This window comes from Dreissena polymorpha, chromosome 2 (genome assembly GCF_020536995.1).
Source record: "Dreissena polymorpha isolate Duluth1 chromosome 2, UMN_Dpol_1.0, whole genome shotgun sequence".
Classification (NCBI taxonomy): domain Eukaryota; kingdom Metazoa; phylum Mollusca; class Bivalvia; order Myida; family Dreissenidae; genus Dreissena; species Dreissena polymorpha.
The window spans coordinates 58,735,207-58,757,140 of record NC_068356.1 but is presented as its reverse complement, the minus strand read 5'-3'; the positions used below and the strand labels follow the sequence as shown (position 1 = coordinate 58,757,140).

General features: G+C 35.2%; 1 protein-coding gene and 1 long non-coding RNA gene across 3 annotated transcripts in view; one reads left to right on the top strand and one right to left on the bottom strand.

The window, feature by feature from the left end:
* Positions 1–21,934, top strand: part of LOC127867191 (uncharacterized) — a 234,316-nt gene that overhangs the window by 122,911 nt on the left and 89,471 nt on the right. The window contains exon 1 of one of the 2 annotated variants that reach the window (XR_008043351.1): positions 20,036–20,215. The exons of the other annotated variant lie outside the window; for it this stretch is intronic. This is a non-coding gene — a long non-coding RNA (uncharacterized LOC127867191). Of the gene's footprint in view, positions 1–20,035; positions 20,216–21,934 lie in introns of those variants that run through there. 2 annotated transcript variants of the gene reach the window in all.
* Positions 1–21,934, bottom strand: part of LOC127867181 (uncharacterized) — a 91,897-nt gene that overhangs the window by 8,415 nt on the left and 61,548 nt on the right. The window lies entirely within an intron of this gene.

Here is a 21,934-nt window from a genome sequence, read left to right as displayed (position 1 = left end):
GCCGTTGGTTAACTTGCGACGCCTTTCATAAGTAAGAAGGATTATGCGATGAAGTCCGAATAATAAAGAACGCATAAACTAATCAAAGCACTGAAAGTACTGGTTTGACGATGCTTTTGAAGAGGATGGATATATAGAGGATATTTGTTGGATTCGGCGGAATATCGATTTTCCCAGAAAAACAGCGAAAAATATCGATATTTTCACTGTTATTTTTCACTGTTTAAAACAGTGAAATACCAGTTTATTTCACTGATATTTCTGTATAAATCACCGGAAACCATAAAATGAATAAGCATCCATTTAAGTTAATCTACATCACCGCAATTGTGTAATTTTTATTGCTTGTCATTTATCCGCAGGTCAATAGTTAATGGTTGTGGTGCAATCGTTTCCGTTCTTGGACACTGCACTCTCTTCAATGAGATTTATTTACCTAAATATCTCATATTTGAACTTACAATTCTTTTGGGAGTAATGGTACAGACAACTGGATAAAACAGCAACAATATGCTAACCCATTACTTTTCGAGGAAAATAATTGAGAATTCCTGTGCTTGCCCCCAACCACAGTATGTTGGGGTATAATAATAGTCAAATTTTGTTTTTCTTCTCAAAAGATTGTCGTAGATTATAAGTTGAGGAATATATCATCCAAGACTACAACTTTTAGAAAGCCATTTTTTTTTCTTTTTTTTATTGATAAACAAGGTTTTGTAACAATCTATACTATACATAGATAGCTTTAACAGCACAATGTGGCTCACCTGAAACTGATTGTTTCCTAGTGGTGTTAACTAATTTTTCATGAAGATCTAGAAAAAAAGGCATTGTGAGTATGAACAAACTATTTGCGTCTATCCGGTCTAGTTGAGCCTTGTTACCGAGTTCCTACATTTATTTATTTGAACATTCTGATGAACTGCCATGAAGATCAGGTAAAAAATGTAAGTGTTAACATAGATTTTAATGATTTTAGTTATTGATCAAATGCTTGGAAGCACATGATCCACTTTGGAACGTGACCTGTTAATCACTGAGACTAGACCTTGTGACCTAAATGTTGAATATGCTACTTTCAAGCTTGACTTTAAAATCATTTAAAATAATGTCCTAACCAATTTACAAGTGGATCAGAGACAGAATGTGACCACTAAAGTATTAACAGACCTTTTCTTATATTTGACCTAGTGCCCCAATTGTTGATAGAATATGAAACCCAAAATGACATAGCAGTGACTAGTTTAATAAGAATCTGGCAAAGTGGTGACACTCAAATTTAAACATTGTAAAATGATATCTTATGTGTTCACAATAAACTTTGGATAAAATACAACAGACAAAGAGTAAAAGCAAAAGCTCACCTTGTCGCATCATAACAAGAGAGCAAAATAACCAAAACTATGACACTATATAATTTCTCAGTTACTTCCAATAACAATAAAATGTTACTTTTGAAACAAATACAAAACCTTCTCTTTCTGACTACAGGCTGTTCTAAAACAAGATAGCCCTGTATCGCTCACCCAAAACTCCTTCTATAGTGTCAAAAACTTGTGTATGATTTGACTAAGTTGTAACCTAGCTTTAGCCTGCACATGACCAACTTGCAAATTCAGCTTTTGATTTGATTAAGATGGAAATTGTAAGCAATTTTCATGAACATCAGGAAGATAATGTGACCTGTAGAAAGGTAAAGGAAGTTTTCTATATTTTGACCTAATGACCTAGTTTTTGACAAACAACCAACTTTCAAACTGAAACTTTATTTCATCGAGATAACATTATGTCTAATTTTCATGAAGATCTGGAAGAAAATGTGACCTATGGAGTGTTCAATAACCTTTTCTGTGATTTGGTTTGTTGACCTAGTTTGAACCACATATGACCTACTTTCAAACTTAACCTAGAATTGACCGAGATAAACATTAACCAACATAAGACAAACAAGGGCTGTTTGTAAAACATGCATGCCCCCATATGGGCTGTCAGTTGTAGTGGTAGCCATTGTGTGAATTTATTTTTTGTCACTGCGACCTTGACCTTTCACCTAGTGACCTGAAAATCAATAGGGATCATCTGCTGCCAGTCATGATCAATTTACCTATGAAGTTTCATGAACCTAGGCCCTACTATTCTTGAGTCATCATCAGCAAACCTTTTTACTGTTATGAATCACTGTTACCTTGACCTTTGACCAAGTGACCTGAAAATCAATAAGAGTTATATGCCAGTCATGATTAATGTACCTATGAAGTTTAATGGTCCTAGGCGTAAGCATTTTTGAGTTATCATCCGGATACTATTTAACTGTTTTGAGTCACTTTGACCTTGACCTTTGACCTAGTGACCTTAACATCAATATGGGGTAATCTGCAAGTCATGATCAATGTACCTATGAAGTTTCATGATCCTAGACGTAAGCATTCTTGAGTTATCATCCGGAAATCATTAAACTGTTTTGACTCACTGTGACCTTGACCTTTGACCTAATGACCTGAACATCAATAGGGGTCATATGCCAGTCATGATCAATGTACCTATGTAGTTTTATGGTCCTAGGCCTAAGCATTCTAGTCACTGTGACCTTACCCTTTTATCTAGTGACCTGAAAATCAATAGGGTTCATCTGCCAGTCATGATCAATGTACCTATGAAGTTTTATGATCCTAGACGTAAGCATTATTGAGTTATCATCCGGAAATCATTAAACTGATATGACTCACTGTGACCTTGACCTTTGACCTAATGACCTGAACATCAATAGGGGTCATATGCCAGTCATGATCAATGTACCTATGTGGTTTCATGATCCTAGGCCTAAGCATTATAGTCACTGTGACCATACCCTTTTATCTAGTGACCTCAAAATCTATAGGGTTCATCTGCCAGTCATGATCAATGTACCTATGAAGTTTCATGATCCTAGGCCTAAGCGTTCTTGAGTTATCATCCGGAAACCATCTGGTGGACGGACCAACTGACGGAATGAGCGACATGTGCTAAACAATATACCCCGAACAAGCCACATAAGAAATGCAGCATAACACATTCTAAAAGTAAAAGACATCTGTGCAATGATATCTTTTCTTCAAATGGTAAGATGAACAAACAAGAGGGCCTGAAAGGCCCAAAGTCGTTCACCTGAGATAACAAGATATTATTGGGACAAATATTGTGACCAAAATTCTTGAAGATCGGAAAATAAATGTGACCTCTCGGGTGTTAACAATGTGTTACTAAAGCAATATAAGGAAAAATGCCCCACCCCCTGGCAGCCATGTTTTTCAACCAATTGTAACCATTTTCGAACTGATCCAAGATATCATTGAGACTTATATTCTGGCCAAATTTTATAAAGATTGGAATATAAACGTGGCATCCACATAGTTAACAAGGCACATGTTGACGGCTCACGACGGCCATAAAGCGATAACAAAAGCTCACCATGAGCACGTTGTGTGATTACACTCAATGCGTTCACATTTTTCTCACAGACTTTGCCATTGACCTTTATAGTATGGATGGCTTTGTTATTATTTATTGCTATCATGTACCTGCAATAGTGTGTGTATGTTTACAATACACAAAGAATATGACATAAATAGACTAATTGAGCTTATAATAATCTGATTACTTTAGCCAGGTCAATTAAGGACTTAAAAAACATTTTTGTTGTCCTGATTTCATGAAGACTTGAGATATTAATGCACATAGAGTTTAAAGATATGGGATTATCTACAAATAAAAATTATTTTTGATCTGAGTTGTGCAGGCTCTTTTTCCATGACTGTCAAAGTGAAATTTCCATGTTAAAAGGATGTGAATTTTTTCATTCAACCATTGTGCATAAAGAACGGTTCTGCATATAATTTGCCATTTTGATAGGAGATGACCAAGGTGACAGAAAAAAGGGATATGCATTTGAGATCTGGTCAGGACTCCATATAAAAGTGGTTATATTTAAAAATGTTTAATTACCACATGACCACGGACTCTAGATCTCCGTGACATGACTAAGGTTCTAAATTAATCTAGTATGAACATTTGAACTATATCTTTTTAAAACATTTAAAAAATAATATTTGATGTACAAATTTAATCCACCAATGTGTACAGATACTACTTAACATATATTTGACTGTATTGAATGTAGGAACTAGTTAAAATATCCATTAGAAAAAGAGATCAGGATATGAAATATTCATCGCCTGAAGCAAAGACCCTGGAGCTATGTTTATATATCTTTAAACACACTCATTAAAGAAGTAAAACAATACATTGATATCCCCTCTGAACAAATATGATACATAATTATGTATCATATCTTTTTATCTGGATCTGGATAGGTACACAGCAGGATGTTTATGTGTGCGCGCTGCGGGAGAGATATAGGAGTTACTTATATTTTTGATTTAGTTTCATTCACTGAAATTCATCACTGAAGTTACAGTATGATCTCATTTGATATAGATGTACATGATTGTATCAAGCAAAATATATTAAATAATTATCAGTATTAATATACTTTCATGATTTCAGTATCATTAAAATGATTTCAGTAAAGTCTATCATTCATATGCATCAATTTTGTAAATATCAATATAAGTATACTACATGAAAACATTTTTGAAACAAGGGCTGTTTGTAAAACATGCATGCGCCCCATATGGGCTGTCAGTTGTAGTGGCAGCCATTGTGTGAATACTTTTTTTGGAACTGAGACCTTGACCTTTGACCTAGTGACCTGAAAATCAATAGGGGTCATCTGCGAGTCATGATCAATGTACCTATGAAGTTTCATGATCCTAGGCGTAAGCTTTCTTGTGTTATCATCCGGAAAACATTTTACTCTGTCAAGTCACCGTGACCTTGACCTTTGACCTAGTGACCTGAAAGTCAAAAGGGGTCATCTGCGAGTCATGATCAATGTACCTAAGAAGTTTCATAGGCGTAAGCATTCTTGAGTTATCATCCGGAAACCATTTTTCAAAGTTGAGTCACTGTGACCATGACCTTTAATCTAGTGACCTGAAAATCATTAGGGGTCATTTACGAGTCATGATCAATGTACCTATGAAATTTCATGATCCTAGGCATAAACGTTGTTGAGTTATCATCAGGAAACCATTTACTATTTCGGGTCACCGTGACCTTGACCTTTGACCTAGTGACCTGAAATTCAATAGGGATCATCTGCGAGTCATGATCAATGTATCTATGAAGTTTTTATGATCCTAGGCATAAGCGTTCTTGAGTTATCATTCGGAAACCATTTTACTGTTTCGGGTCACCGTGACCTTGACCTTTGACCTAGTGACCTCAAAAGGGGTCATCTGCGTGTCATGATCAATGTTTCTATGAATCCTATCTTATCCTAGGCATAAGCGTTCTTGAGTTATCATCCGGAAACCATTTTACTATTTCGGGTTACCGTGACCTTGACCTCTGACCTAGATACCTGAAAATCAATACGGTTCATCTGCGAGTCATGATTAATGAACCTATGAAGTTTCATGATCCTAGGCATAAGCGTTCTTGAGTTAGCATCCGGAAACCGTTTTACTATTTCGGGTCACCGTGACTTTGACCTTTGACCTAGTGACCTCAAAATCAATAGTGGTCATCTGCGAGTCATCATCAATGTACCTATGAAGTTTCATGATCCTAGGCCTAAGCGTTCTTGAGTTATCATCCGGAAACCATCTGGTGGACGGACCAACTGACGGACTGAGCGACATGTGCTAAATAATATACCCCGAACAAGCCACATAAGAAATGCAGCATAACACATTCTAAAAGTAAAAGACATCTGTGCAATGATATCTTTTCTTCAAATGGTAAGATGAACAAACAAGAGGGCCTGAAAGGCCCAAAGTCGTTCACCTGAGATAACAAGCTATTATTGGGACAAATATTGTGACCAAAATTCTTGAAGATCGGAAAATAAATGTGACCTCTCGGGTGTAAACAATGTTTTACTATAGCAATATAAGGAAAAATGCCCCACCTCCTGGCAGCCATGTTTTTCAACCAATTGTAACCATTTTCGAACTGATCCAAGATATCATTGAGACTTATATTCTGGCCAAATTTTATGAAGATTGGAATATAAACGTGGCATCCAACATTCTTGAGGTATCATCCGGAAACCATTTGGTGGACGGACATACGGACCGACATGTGCAAAACAATATACCCTCTCTTCTTCGAAGGGGGGCATAATAATACAGTAGAATGAACCAACAAGGGAGGCAACTTGTTATGTAACAATTTGGCAGTGTATAAAAAGTGGTACTTAATTATCTCGCTAAACATGGGTATAAATTACGTTTAAAAGCTATTTTCTGATTGGATGAAACAGTCCGAAATCATCCAATAAATAAAGTCGATATATTTATCTTGGGGAACATGCAGTGCCATGCCGCATGCAAGCTAATTATAAAGTCAATATCGTAAATCAAAAAGTTTGTTGTGTTTTTTTTCGCGGTCATAGACAGTGTTCCTGGCTGAAAACGATGCAATATTACTTTTAAATCATGCATGCATTAGTTTTTAGCAAGAAAGAGGTAGAATATTAGTGTAAAACATAATTGTTTTTATTTAAACTTGTGTCTGCTACAATTTAACGAGTGGTTACGAAAATTACCGATTGTACAGATGTATCGACAGACATACGCAATACGAAAGAATAGCTTGCATATTCCAAGTTTATCAGCCTTGAAATAACCTATTTATCAAATGAGAATCGAAATTATTAAAATATAAACCAGTAATGTTCATTAACATAAAAATCTTTGGGCACAACCATAATATTTTTGGAAACCGTGACGTGTTGTTTTTCAGAAACCGACGATCGGTAATTTCCATAACCATATGGAAAATTTCATCACTGACAAATTTCGTTTCTAATGTTTTTCTCAAATATTCTACCACAAAATTATTGTATACCATTACACAAATGAATGACAAGTAATAATTCCTTGATTTTGGGGAGGGACACTGTCTATAAATGGTTTTAAAAAAGCATAAAGGCTAAACCTTAGTGCATACAATATTGAAAAATAAATCATAATTCAAGTGTAGACAAGTGTTCGTTTTGTCCGATATATTCATTCATCCACATTGCTCAGACACTCAATTATAAAGGAAATTATTACGAATATCTGACAAAAACTTTCATTATTTATTTTTATCTTTAAACATCCATTTCATAAATGATTTTTTGATAAACGTCGTCAATTATTAATTGTTTATAGATTTCTCGTTAGTTTGAAAAACATTTAGGCAAATATTTCTCATGTAAGATAAAATGCAAATAATGAATAAAATATTCCCTTTAAATCAGTATGTTGGTTTATCGGTCAATAACACTATCACTTTGAACATTGAATTATTGCAAAGTTATAACAAACATTAAATGTTCTCCGAACAAATGATTCATAACACATATAACAGATTGATAGGAAGATATGAACAAATCAAGGTTGCTAGGTTGCCCGCCTAGAATGGTCCTGTTAGTATGGAAACACTTGATACATAAATTTATTAGACTGTCGGTGTTGTAAAGACTTAAAATCTTTTATGAATATCTCAAAGCGTAGAATTATTTTGCATTTAGTAAAAGAAAAGCCACATATAACCCTTAAGTGGCTGACAAGAACTTGTGGCTGAATACAACTAAAAAGAGGCATTATGCTTCTTGAAAAAAAAAGTAAACATAATTATATATGAATTTTCTGATCAAAAGGGTTATTTTTAGTGAATAGGGGAAATACATTTTCAAGAATAAACAATATAATTATAAATGTTTTGGCGAAGTGCATTATAGTATTATCATAGTACCAGTTTTGGTCTAAAAATCCAGTAACATTTTTTTAATTTCATAACCCCTTGTTGCAAAAAAAATCATGAAAAATAGAATTTTCAGAGTAACCTATAAAAATAAAATAAAACATGCTTTATTAGACCCTAGATATTATTTTTGCAATCATTTTTTATCAATTACAAATGTTTAAAAAAATGTGTTTCATGCTACTCATGGTACCTGTTTTTGTCTAAAATTAATTACATTTTTTTAATGCGTTACCCCTTGTTGCCAAAAAAATCATACTAATATAATTTTCAAAGATATCCTTTAAAACAAAAAGAAAATGCCTTCTTAAACCTTAAATATTATTCCTTCAAGCATTTTACATCAATAATAATTTATGTTTGAAAAAATCATTGGTTAATGCTAAATACTGTTTGATATACTGTAAATAATGTAACTACACATCCAAGTAGTGAGTCCATCAAACTATTGCAACCAAAACACCTGGTGTGCCAAGGCACCAGCCGAAGTCAAATGCCTTCTGACTTAGTGCATTTTACTATTTATATTTGTATGCATTTGTATATGTTTGAAAAAATGTAAAATCTTAAATGACATCTTCTGACCATGCATGTCCTAGATTTCAAAATCCAGGCCCTGGTCTGACACATTGGTAACATTAACGTTAAACTGTTACCAGGCTTCTGAATTTAAATAGCCAGGTCACATGAAAAGGGCAGTCTAATCAGTATCCAATTAAATTATTTGTCATTGTCAGAAAACCGCTCTTAAGCAAACAGCTTTCAAGCGACTGCAGGCTGAACTGGATCTAAAATGGCCACAATCGCCTTAATGTCTCTTTTACTGGGATACAGTTCATTTAACTTTTAAGAGATCTTTTCACGTTTTGGTAAATTGACAAAAATTGAAAAAAGTTGTATCGGATTCGCACATTTTTGTTTAAGTTATGTTATTTTTAGGAAACAGTATAACTGAACATTTACCATGGTCTAATATAGCCATTATATGCATCTTTTAACGATTTAAAAATTATAAAGCGTTGCAACGCGAAACGATTGAATTATTTGGAGAGTTATGTTGTTGTTGTTTAATTGTGTGAAACTACGAAGATTGCTTATATTCGGTATAAAATACGTCAACCATTTATACTTGGCAGAAAAGTCGAGCAGGCTAATACGTTTTTACTCCAGGACTAAAGGGGTCACTGGTTCAAGCCCTGCGGCGGACTGCTTTTTTAAAAAGAATTTTATTCTGGATTTTTAACTTGAGCTTTAAAGATCCAATGTTTACATTTATCAATATAAGCATTTAATGACTAACTTCAAAACATGTTAAAATCTGTGAAAAGGCCCCTTTAACATAATATCTACTCCTATAAATATGAGGTCGATATACATGGACTAAACGGTAAATTACGTCTAATTATTTGGACGATGATATCAACTACTTAAATAGAAAGAAGAAATAATTCGTACAAACCAGTAATTTGAGTAAGGAGTTTGTTATCAATGTTGTATTTCAGGACAGCTTGGTGCTATGCAAATCCCATATGAGCTGTTGATATCGGGTATCATAGCTTTTCAATAAGTCGCAAAATGCTCGAACAAAATTTATAAAGCAAAATGCGACTTAAATTGATAACTAAAAATACCAGTATCATCAATATGCCAGTATTGCCTTGTCAATCTGTCGACATCCAGAAAGTGCTTCATTTCACATTGAATATATCCTTCGAATTCCATTTATTGTTGCATTACTAAATAGCGAAACAAGCCAATTTAAGCTGTAAGAAAGTTTTGACACGAGTGTTATCAAGTCTCTCATGGGCGAAGCTATTGTTGTAGAAAGTGATCCATTCACATCGAGTATATCCTTCGAATTCCATCCATTGTTGTCATAATTCATATATCATAAATGACAGCCTCTAAATAGCGAAACAAGCCAATTTATGCAGTTAGAAAGTTTTGAATCGAGACTCTAATGGGGGCGGCCATTGTTGAATGTTGAAACACGAACGACAACTCTGCTAGGAGAATGTTATTAATGAAAATCAACGAGCAATCTCCTACGCAGTGGCGAATGCCAAAGGGAAGTAACTGAAAAATCGAGTTATCTCAATCGGACTGGCTCGGTCTTTAACGTAGGTCGCAATTGTAAAGAATTTTTTGATGGTTATCATACCTTAGACGATGCTGTTCCAGCATCGTCAAAAACGGTTCTTCAAGAGTCAACTGTTTACGAATTATGTCCATAAAATGTATATCTATGGATTGTGACTGTAACCCGGAATCCTCCAATGTGAACCCCACCGTCCTTTCATCTGAGAAAATGTGTACTACACTGCAGCTACATAAATATAACTTTGCGTTGTTTATATACTCTTACCACGTTAAATAGCAAACGTATAGCCCTTTAGTGGTCTTAAACTAAATGTTGACGAAGGACAAGACGAACAGCGGACAAAAAGTGATCATGAAAGCTCCCGAATAGCTCATGATGCTGTTTTCACATGAGCTAAGAACACATATCATTAATAAATTAATGACCTTACACCATCATACCTTTCCATTATTCCATATATAATTATCATCCTTCTCAAAAGGTTAGTCCTTACAATGCAACATTTTTCCTTCATGTAAAACATTTACTTTCTGTCGACGAGCACGACATAAATGATACGCACACTAAAACCAAGTAAAATAATATCATTTATTATAGAATAATAATATGAAATTATATAGAACTATTCCATGGGTTTAGAAAATATCAGCGGTAAAATATATGTATACCTCTGACTTTGGAGTGTGACCTTTGACGACGACCATGAGAGTTTAACGCGACAGTGGCTTTAATCGCAGAAATAATATTCTGACGGAATATTGAAGTCATTTCATGCGGTTTGAAATTATGTGGTGAAGATGAAAACTAGAACTCAAACAATTGAATCACCGCCAGGTTATTAACGAAGTAATCGTTCAAAGCCATTCGGACGGATAAAACTATAGATTAATATCACAAACTTTGCTGGGGCAAAAAATAACTTCGAAAACACAGAAGCACTTGAGCAGCTTCAGTGGACCACAAATAGAACTTTCTGGTAAAAATTACTTCAACATCCAACCACTTCAACATCCAACCAGTGATCTATGACATAAAAATCGGAAATGTGCCCTCTAGCATTAATAACTCTGGTTACCATATAGTTTGAATACAGCAGACTGAAACTAATGAAGTAGGCTTATATGTAAAGTTTATCACAAAAGGGCGATCAATATCGTCTTAATGAGGTGTGATAGTACGGATTCCTAAATCTTACACCTTGCGAGGCGTTAAGGTAACAACTCTAATCAAGAAACTAGATACTGTGAAATATTTTAACCCTTAATTGTTATGAAAGTGTCATTAACGTTTAAACGTTCCGGATATATTATATTCAGGATTACAGCAAGGAGCTTAACATCATAATTTCAAACACGTCGCACTACAGGCTGAGACATACATCACATCTCCGTACTATCAGAGACGTACATACGTCTCCCGTACAATGAGTGAAGACAACTAGTGAATACAACCACTATATAATAGACATATATCACAACATCGTGATACGAAATTTACAAGTAAATTATGATATATCGACCAGAACATATAACATAAGATGTTTTATCCAATTTACTTAAGTGAAATACATTTAATGGCTAAAACTGGAATAAAGGGAGGAAACCAGACATACTACAGACAAAACATGATGAACGAACCAATTTGGCAAAAGCATTTGCAGCTAAAGCCCATCGCACCGATCTTATTTAATTTTATATAAAAAAGTATGATAAGTACCATTCACAAGGATTATAAGGGCCTCAGATGTTAGCCGACTGCCCTGCATAGTGAATAGCGCCAAAACTTGATCTAATACACGGTTGTATTCCCTTTCAATTAACCTGTTGTGTCGTTCCAAACGCAAATCAATCACTGGACCAAGAATATGAAAATGTTTAATAATGTTTACGTATAGTTTCAAATACTCATAAAATCATCGCATAAATATAATTTGTTTAATTTATAGTATCACTATACACCAAAAAGTTTTGACTGAGCATGCAAAGAAGCGAACAAATGTAAGAACGTAAGAGATACAAATTACAAAATACGAAAAAGTAAACGAGAACAGATAAAATATGCATTATGTATGCATCATTTCATAATATCATTATATAATTTGAAATACGTGTACTTTTAAAGTGGCTAAAATCAGGTTACGGTACACGCATGCTATGAAAAACATTTAACGGCCTAGTCAGAGATGTATGGATCCATCAACACATAAAAATAATTATGTACCTAGTCACACCCATAGACAAATTAGGCTCCCTCCAATAAACAGGCATCATTCGTTTCACGGACATTACTTGCTAGAATATGATACATGGTCAGCCAGGACATATTGTTGTTTCGTAAATTTAATCCAAACTTGTCGCGGAAACGTCGTTCAATACAATGAAATGTGATTTAAGCGTTTTCTAAAAAAAGTGTCTATGTGTTATATTAATTTATGTACGGAAACCGATGTTTATTATTTATCATATTTAAGCCTACAAAACCAGTTTCGAACACGATCGAGGGAGTGGAAAACATGCTATCGCCAAATATCATCAAAATTGAGTCATAAATGTGTCTGCTGGCGTGTCGACAAAATAACTTACAATGCACATTAAACCTCAACTTAAAATATTGTCAAAGTAACATGCTCTGTTCTTTAGAACGGAGTGCGAATCATAAATATATAAAGATACATAAATATATATATATATATATATATATATATATATATATATATATATATATATATATATATATATATATATATATACACGCCTAGAGCTAAGAACACAGGAATAACGAAAATAAACAACCCTTACAGTAGTTTGCCGATTAAAAAATCAAACGGAATGAATAGCATAAAACTATACAACAAAATAAATCGATACATACTTGCTTTTGAGTAAAAAGTAGCTTACATCTATCACCTTGTGCAAATATCTGATAAACTGCAAGTCCCCGATTTCTTGATCGACGTCCAAACAAACTAATGACATCTTGTAAACTTCGGTCCGACATGATAGCTCACACGCTAAATGATGCTGCACACAAGAAAATAGAAGTACAACAATTTATATATACGATGTTTCCATATTACACGAATAAAATAAAATCACAGTTCAAATATAGTAACTTACTCAGATGTTAGTATTTTGACATACGCATATAAGTAAAAGTAACACAGTGAGTATACTGTATTTAAATCTTGTGTTGTCCTTTCATATAAACATTTTTTTTTAAGAGCAGGATAATACCGACAATTGCATTGAATATATATTGTAGCCCATTGTAAGCAAGAATCGCTTGCCGTACAGTTTTCTTTGTGGTTTTTTTCATACCGTTGTTTAGTGTCGTTGTGGGTTTTCAAACGGACTTACTTAAACTACTTAAGGACAATTTGGTCGTACCCCTTCGCTGGAAGCCATGTTTTTCCAACAAACTGATTCATTTTATACCCTAACCAAGAAATCATTAGAACAATTGTTTTATGCACGTGTCATGATCATTGGATAAAACATGTTACTTCTAGCGGCGTCATATTTTCCATGAGGCCGGAATCATTTTTAAAGCAGTCGAGATTTCGTTAAAACTAACGTTCTTTCAAAGTTTATAAAGATGCTATGACAGCTGTGACACGGTTCCATTATAGCCACATAGGGAAAATGGCCTCGGTATATTGCCGTGGATTATGGAAGCAATTTTTAAAGGATCGGAAACTTAACTAGAGCTTTGTCACAGACGTGACGTATACCCCCACATGCCGCATTGACACAGACTATTATGCAAGCTGTCTTCACAAAACAAGAGAATCTAAATGGTGATTTTTAAGAATTATTATGCCATTATAATTTATGGTCATTTTGAGCTTTGAACTCTTGAATTCTTTCGCATGACACGCTGTCCAATGACTGTGAACAAAATTAATGTATAGAGTCATTTTAAAATCTCACAATGAATGACATAGTTATGGCCCGGACAAGCTCATTTATGGTAATTTTTCACTTTTGAACTCTAAGTGCGACCTTGACCTTGGAGATATCGACGTAATTCTTTCGCGCGACACACCATCCAATAATGGTGAACAAATGTGCCAAATGATTTTAAAATCTCACAAGGAATGACATAGTTATGGCCCGGCTTGGCCATTTTTGACCTTTGAACTCAAAGTTTGACCTTGACCTTGGAGATATACACGTAATTCTTTTGCGCGACACACCGGCCAATGATGCTGAACAAATGTGCCAAATGATTTTAAAAAAACTCACATCGAACAACATAGTTATGGCCCGGACAAGCTCATTTATGGCCATTTTTGACCTTTGAACTTAAAGTGTGATCTTGACCTTGGAGATATCAACGTAATTCTTTCGCGCGACACACTGTCCAATGATGGTGAGCAAACGTGCCAAATGATTTTAAAATCTCACAATGAATGACAAAGATATTGCCCGGACAAGCTCATTTATGGCCGTTTTTGATCTTTGAACTCAAAGTGTGACCTTAACCTTGGAGACATCGAAGTAATTCTTTCGCGTGACATACCGTCCAATGATGTAGAACAAATTTTCCAAATGATTTTAAAATCTCACAATTAATGATAAAGTTATGGCCCGGACATGCATTTGACCTTTCTTTGAACTCAAAGTGTGACCTTGACCTTGGAGATATCGACGAAATTCTTTCGCGCGACACACCGTCCAATGATGGTCAACAAATTTGCCAAATGATTTTAAAATCTCACAATAAATGATAAAGTTATGGCCCGGACATGCATTTGACCTTTGAACTCCAAGTGTGACCTTGACCTTTGAGATGTTGACGTACTTTTTTCACACGACACACCGCCCCATGATGGTGAACAAATGTACCAAGTTATTTAAAAATCTAACGATAAATGACATAGTTATGGTCCGGACAAACTTTCGGTTTCAAACACACTAAGTGACCCTGTGACCTAGTTTTTGACACGGCATGACACATATTTAAACTTGACCTATACATCATCTAGATACAACTTGTGACCAAGTTTGGTGAAGATCGGATGGAATTTCGGGACAGACAGACAGACCGACAGACCGACCGACCGACAAAGTGACTCCTATATAGCCACCATTACCAATGGTAATTGGGGTATAAAAATGTGAAAAAATTGTCTAAGAAAGTTACAAAGTCATTTTCACTATATTTACGTCGCTAACGTTCCGAACCCATTTTTGAAATCACAAGAACACATATTCTCTAAACATTTCATGGAATAAAAAATACGTTTCATGCGCACAATGTTGAAATAACAAGAACCAACAATCGAAACACTGTGTCAGTGTATGGATTGGACAAAATTATAAACCAGTGATTATAACTTTGAAAATATGGAAGCGTTGTGGTGTTGTGGCATTTACGAGCTGCATTCCTCATTCAGATCAATCTCCTTTACAGCTGTGTTGTGCTTATATAGGGGTATAAAAAGCCAATAATCGAAAATGTGAATTGTACGTATTAACGTAATAAGTCAATGCAAAGTGTAAAACCTGGCACAAAATCAACAAAATCCGGAACGAGTAATCAGAATTCCAGGAACTGATAAAGTGGATTTCAATTCACACACGTGAAATGCTATCAATATTTAGTTATAACTAGTATGGTTAATAAAGGCCGACTTAAAGTTAATACACTCTAAGTTCTGTTGTTGAGTTATTTTCGAAGTTTTGTTTTTAAAAATGTAACTTTATACATTGGTATTCATATGGCCAACATTCCCCAAATCGTCAAGTATTTTAACGATGAAATTCATAACAATAACAGTAGTCATCTGATTACCCTTAAAATACTGGTATAAACATGTTGTATACACATCGCTATGCCACAGACAGAAGAAACTGTAATTTTAGTATTAAACATTGATCAAACACCTGACAGCTCAAATGAAATATTCACAATACAGATTAATTTCATTATTTGATTGCTTCAGGTTATAAATAGTATTATATATTTTGTTCTTCTTTTCTCAAAGATATAACTTGTTACCAGTGGCATTTTCAACAGACCGTTACTATTTGCAAACTGATCCAAGATATCATTAAAACAATTGTTCTGACCAAATGTTATGATGTTTGGACCATAAATGCGACAATTAGAGTGTTAACAACGATTTACTATAGCCATAAAAGGAAAACATGCCCCGCCCCCATTTGTCATGTTTTCAACCAACCGGGACCATTTTCGAAATCCTCCAAGATATCATTGGGAAAAATTTTCTGACCAAGTTTCATTAAGATCGAACAATAAATGTTGCCTCTAGAGTGTTAACAAGATTTTATTATAGTAATAAATGTCCCGCCTCATTGCGGCCATGTTTTTCAAGAAACAGGAACCATTTTGAAACTCGTTAAAGATATCATTAGAACAATTGTTCTGATCAAGTTTCATGAAGATTGGACAATAAAAGTGACATTAAAAGTGTTAACAAGTTTTTACAATAGCCATATAAGAAAAAATACTTCGCCCCCTGGTGGCCATGTTTTTTAAACCATCTGGAATTTTTTTTAACTCGTCCAAGATATCATTGGGATAAATCTTCTGATTTTCATGATTTTCAAAGTTTCATGAAGATAAGACAATTAATGTGGCCTGACTGGCCTCTAGAGTGTTTACAAGGTTTTACTATAGCCATAAAGCCATATGAGGAAAAATGCACCGCCCACTGGTGCCCATGTTTTTCAACCAACCGGAACTTTTTTTTTCAACTCATCTAAGATATCATTGGGACAAATCTTCTGACCAAGTTTCATGATGATCTGACAATAAAATGTGGCCTCTACAGTGTTAAGAAGGTTTTACTAGAGCCATATAAGGAAAAATACCCCGCCCCCTGGTGGCCATGTTTTGCAACCAACCCAAACCATTTTCGAACTTGTCCAAGATATCATTGGAACATATCTTCTGACTATGTTTCATGATGATTGGATAAGAAATATGGCCTTTAGAATATTAACAAGGTTTTACTATAGCCATATAAGGAAAAATGCCCCGCCCCCTTGGCGGTCATGTTTTTCAAGCAACCGGAACTATTTTCCAACTCATCCAAGATATCATTGTCACCAATCTTCTGACCAAGTTTCATGAAGATTAGACAATAAATGTGTCCTCTAGAGTGTTAACAAGGTTTTTACTAAAGCCATGTATAGCAATAAAAGAAAACATGCCCCGCCACCGAGTTGCCATGTTTTTAAAGCAGCCGAGACCATTTTCAAACTTGTCCAAGATATCATTGGGAAAAAATCTTCTTACCAAGTTCCATGATGATCGGAAAATAAATGTGGCCTCTAGAGCGTTAACAAGGTTTTACTATAGCCATATAAGGAAAAATGCCCCTCCCCCTGGCGGCTTTGTTTTTCTACCGATCGGCATCATTTTCGAACTCGTCCAATATATTACATGTATAGGGATGAATCATGTGACAAAGTTTCATGAAGATCGGAAATAAATGTGGCCTCTAGAGTGTTAACAACGTTTAACTATAGCCATATACAAACATATGAGGGGAAATGCCCGGCTCTTGGCAGCCATGTTTTTCAAGCAATTTGCAAACCTAACCATTTTCAAACTCATCCAGGATATCATTGAGACCAATCTTCTGGCCAAATTTCATGAAGATTGGAAATAAAAGTGAACTCTAGAGTGTTAATAAGGCAATTGTTGACGCCGCTTTACGCACGACGCACAACGCACGGCGCATAAAAAGGCGATCAAAAAGCTCACCATGAGCACATTGTGCTCAGGTGAGCTAACATTGCGAGCCTGCCATCAGTCATAGAAGTCACATGTGATGCCATATTTCAACGAGCGAACGACATTCAGACAAAACGCGACCTAAATTAAACATGAAGGCCTGAAAGGCCCAAAGTCGCTCACCTGAGATTCAAAGGAACTGACCTGTTCTGTGCAGCCCAAGATGTCATTAGAACAAAATGTTCTTACCAACTCTCATGACTTGTCAACACCCTGGCAGTCACGTTTTTTAACAGACCAGAATCATTTTCATGCACATCCAATATATCATTTAAACAAATATTCTGACAAAGTTTCATGAAGATTCATGCAGCCATATAAGGAAAAATGTCCCGCCCCCTGGTGGCCATGTTTTACAAGCAACTGGAACCATTTTCGAACGTGTCCAAGATATCATTGGGGCAAATCCTCTGACAAAGTCCCATGATGATCAGACAATAAATATGGCTTCTAGAGTGTTAACAAGGTTTAACTATAGCTATATAAGGAAATATGCAACGCCCCCTTGGCGGCCATGATTTTCCACCAACCGGAACCATTTTCGAACATATCCAAGATACCATTGGCACAAATCGTCTGACCAAGTTTCATAATGATCGGACAATAAATGTGGCCGCTAGAGTGTTAATAAGGTTTAACTAAAGCAATAATGGCCATATAAGAAAAATGCCCCGCCCCCTGGTGGCCATGTTTTTAAAGCAACCAAAACCATTTTCGAACTCATCCAAGATATCATTGGGACAAATCTTCTGACCACGTTTCATGAAAATCGGAAAATAAGTGTGGCCTCTAGAGTGTTAACAATAGGTTTTACTGTAGCCATATAAGGCAAAATGTCCCGCCACCTGGCGGCCATGTTTTTGAACCAACTGGTATCATTTTTGAGCTCGTCCAAGATATTATTGGTATGAATCTTCTGACCAAGTTTCATGAAGATCTGACAATAAATGTGGCCTCTTGAGTGTTTACAAAATTTTACTTTAGCCATATATAGCCATTTAAGGAAAAATGCCCCGCCCCTTGGCAGCCATGTTTTACAACCAAACGTAACCGTTTTCGAACTTATCCAAGAAATCATTGATACCTATCTTCTGACCAAATTTCATGAAGATTGGACATTAAATGTGGCCTCTATAGTATTAACAAGGTTTTACTAAGGCCATATAAAGCCATACAGGGAAAAATCACAGGAGGGAAGCGCATATTTTTTTTTCCATATATATGCTATAATAGAAACAAGGAGTGCAACTTTATTTATTTATAGGTCGGGGTCATGTTGGTAAACAAGTATGCAAAATATGAAAGCAATATGTCAAGGAACAATGATAATAGCTCCACTATATATATATATATATATATATATATATATATATATATATATATATATATATATATATATATATATATATATATATATATATATATATATATTTCATATATAATAGTCGAGCTAAAAATTGTAGCATGGAAAATGTTCGTGGAAACTCATAAATAAACGTTGTGGTGTAACTAAGAAACAATATATGAACGTTCTATCACGTGATTTTTCGCGACTCAAAAAGAACCCAAGACTCAACAAGAACTTTATATACATAGATTCTAGATTACAACGATAACATTTGAGTTCAAAGAATATGCATAATTAAATATAGGGCCGAATAAGGCCGGTCGATTAGGGACCGAATATCCTTGGGACCAACTCTGCGTGGGACCAAATCGGTTTTAAGCAAAGGCTACCTTCCTATCTATCTTTACTGCATTGTGTCACACCGGTCTTACTGACAATAACGTAGTGACGTCACCATATATGTATAGAATGATCTATACTGTCTAACTCCCCTTGCGGGTATTATTGACAGGTGACCTAGCCTCCAATCTATAAATAGAGGATAACGTCACTATGTTATTGTCTGAAAGATCGTTTGCAAGAGATTGGATCGTTTGATGACACATCGACCTAACCCCCAATCGCATAATCTCGGCCTTTTCCGTCAATCATGATCATGAAAATTTGCCGATCGGGAACCCTCGGACAATTTCGCCGAAGCTTTCAGATTGGATAATATGCCAATCGGGATACCGATTGCACACACCGTCGCCGTTATGGCGGAATTGTCCGAAGGTTCCCGATTGTTTTACCAATCGAAGGCAATCGAAGTACGCTCTGGATAATCGACATGGCAAAATTGCTAAAAAAAGGCGTCGACACTACGGTGAACTGAACAGAAAATTGCGACACGGATCGAGAACGACGATCGATGTATTTTTAATAATTTGCTTCAAAAGCTATTCGATAGGGGTGCGATAGGGGCAGGGACATTGACTTTTAACCGAAAGACATTGCCAGGTTCATATAATATTCCGACCAAGTTGAAAAGATTGTTCGAGGACGAGAAAAGCTGGACAGGCGTTGGATTGAAATTGAAGACATTCATCTTTATCTCGGCAACACACTGGTTCAGAATTCTGGGAAAAGTCTCTAGATGGGTACAAGTTAGTATTTTTATATCTGGAAATGTTCAGAACTGTTCCGTTCTCCATTACCGTAAAGGTTTTTATGCTTTATTTAAAATTACTGTTCTGCTCTGTTATTAATATGGTCAAACGGACCGTTATCTATATCCTCAATTATCGTAAAGGTTTTTTTTTTCGTCTTCTACTTTTAATTCGTACTTCCTACAGTCAATTGCTGACTATTACAGGAATGCCTATTATAGGCAGATGTGGACACTGTCGAGTCCGTTTCCTGGGAAGAACCAGTACTTGGTGTCTATGGAAGAGATAATGAGAAAGCTCCCCGAGTAGGGAGCGAACCCACAGGGTTATGGAGGTTTCGGTAAATGACCAGTTCGGTAAATTGATTTATAGAGTAAAAGTCGTGGAGGTTTCGGTAAATTGATTTTATATAGGAGGTATACCTACAACGAGGTGTTAATGACACCTATTATCGGCTTACAATAACATTGGGGGCATTTATTTGCAAACTGTGGATTACTTTTGAGTTGAGTAATTAATGCCATGCCTAAGGTAAAGAATTTAGTTAATTTTACGATTTAAATAACGCAATACTGTTGTTTGGTTTTTAAATTGGTGCTTTATTTAATTAACAAAATTATAACATAATAGTAAAAATAAGAAATAATGATTTATGGCGGAATAAATGTAAGCTCTGCAATTACGTTTAATGCTATTTTAAAAAGTTTTTTATGATTTAAGAATAAAGGTTTCATGTTGAATTTTATATTTATTTATATGTTTTATTATTTCTTTCTGGTTGCGAAAAATAATCATAGCATCAGCTGGGAGTTACCTACTTTACAATGAAAAATGGAAATCATGAGAATGATCGTTGTAACAGTCATAAACATATACCAAGTAAATAAAACTTCAACAAATTGAAAAACATAAACTGTCCAGCACTTCTTGAGTTTTTTCAAGTGAGCTGTCACAATACAATGTGGACAGATAAAACGAGAATAAGGGATAATAAATGAGAAAGCAAACAAAAGAGCCCTGAGGGCAAAGAAACGTTTACCCGCAGTCTTGAAACCTAACTCGAAATAGACCCTGAAAGGAAATGGATAGGTTGTACCTAATGAACACAGGCAGAACATTCTCTACTGAGAATGATTTCAGGATGTATTTCCACACACAAAAGTTTGGGCTGTACGGTTTCTGAGGACAATGTTTTCAAAACTATTTTGCATTTAGTCTATAATAATAAGTAACGCTTTCCCAGGGAAAAGTTCCAGACAATAATGAATTTATTTAAATCACAGAAAAATCTTTTTGGAAAGCTAATAATTGATGTTACTCAAATAATAAGGAAACATCTGTACTTTTTAGGAGATTTTTTAAATAATGATTGAAATTTGATGGAGACCATTCATTCCTTTAGTTATGAGAACAATCTTTGTAAAGGAACTCTTTATGATGTTACAAACTAACACTGCAGTACCAGAGTAGAATTGTACTATTTAAGTCTATGTAAACCATGTGAGGACGATAGGATTTCACACACCAAACATTAAACCAGGATCTGGAACAATTTGATCAACTTTGAGAGCAGGTCAGGCACAAATCATTCAAGTGATATTTGTTTGTTGAAAATCTCCCATGCCATTAAGGTGGAATTGTATGCACCTACAGACTGAAGGAGAGACAACAAACACGCGATCACAAAACCTCACAATTAACATTGCGTGCTGAGGT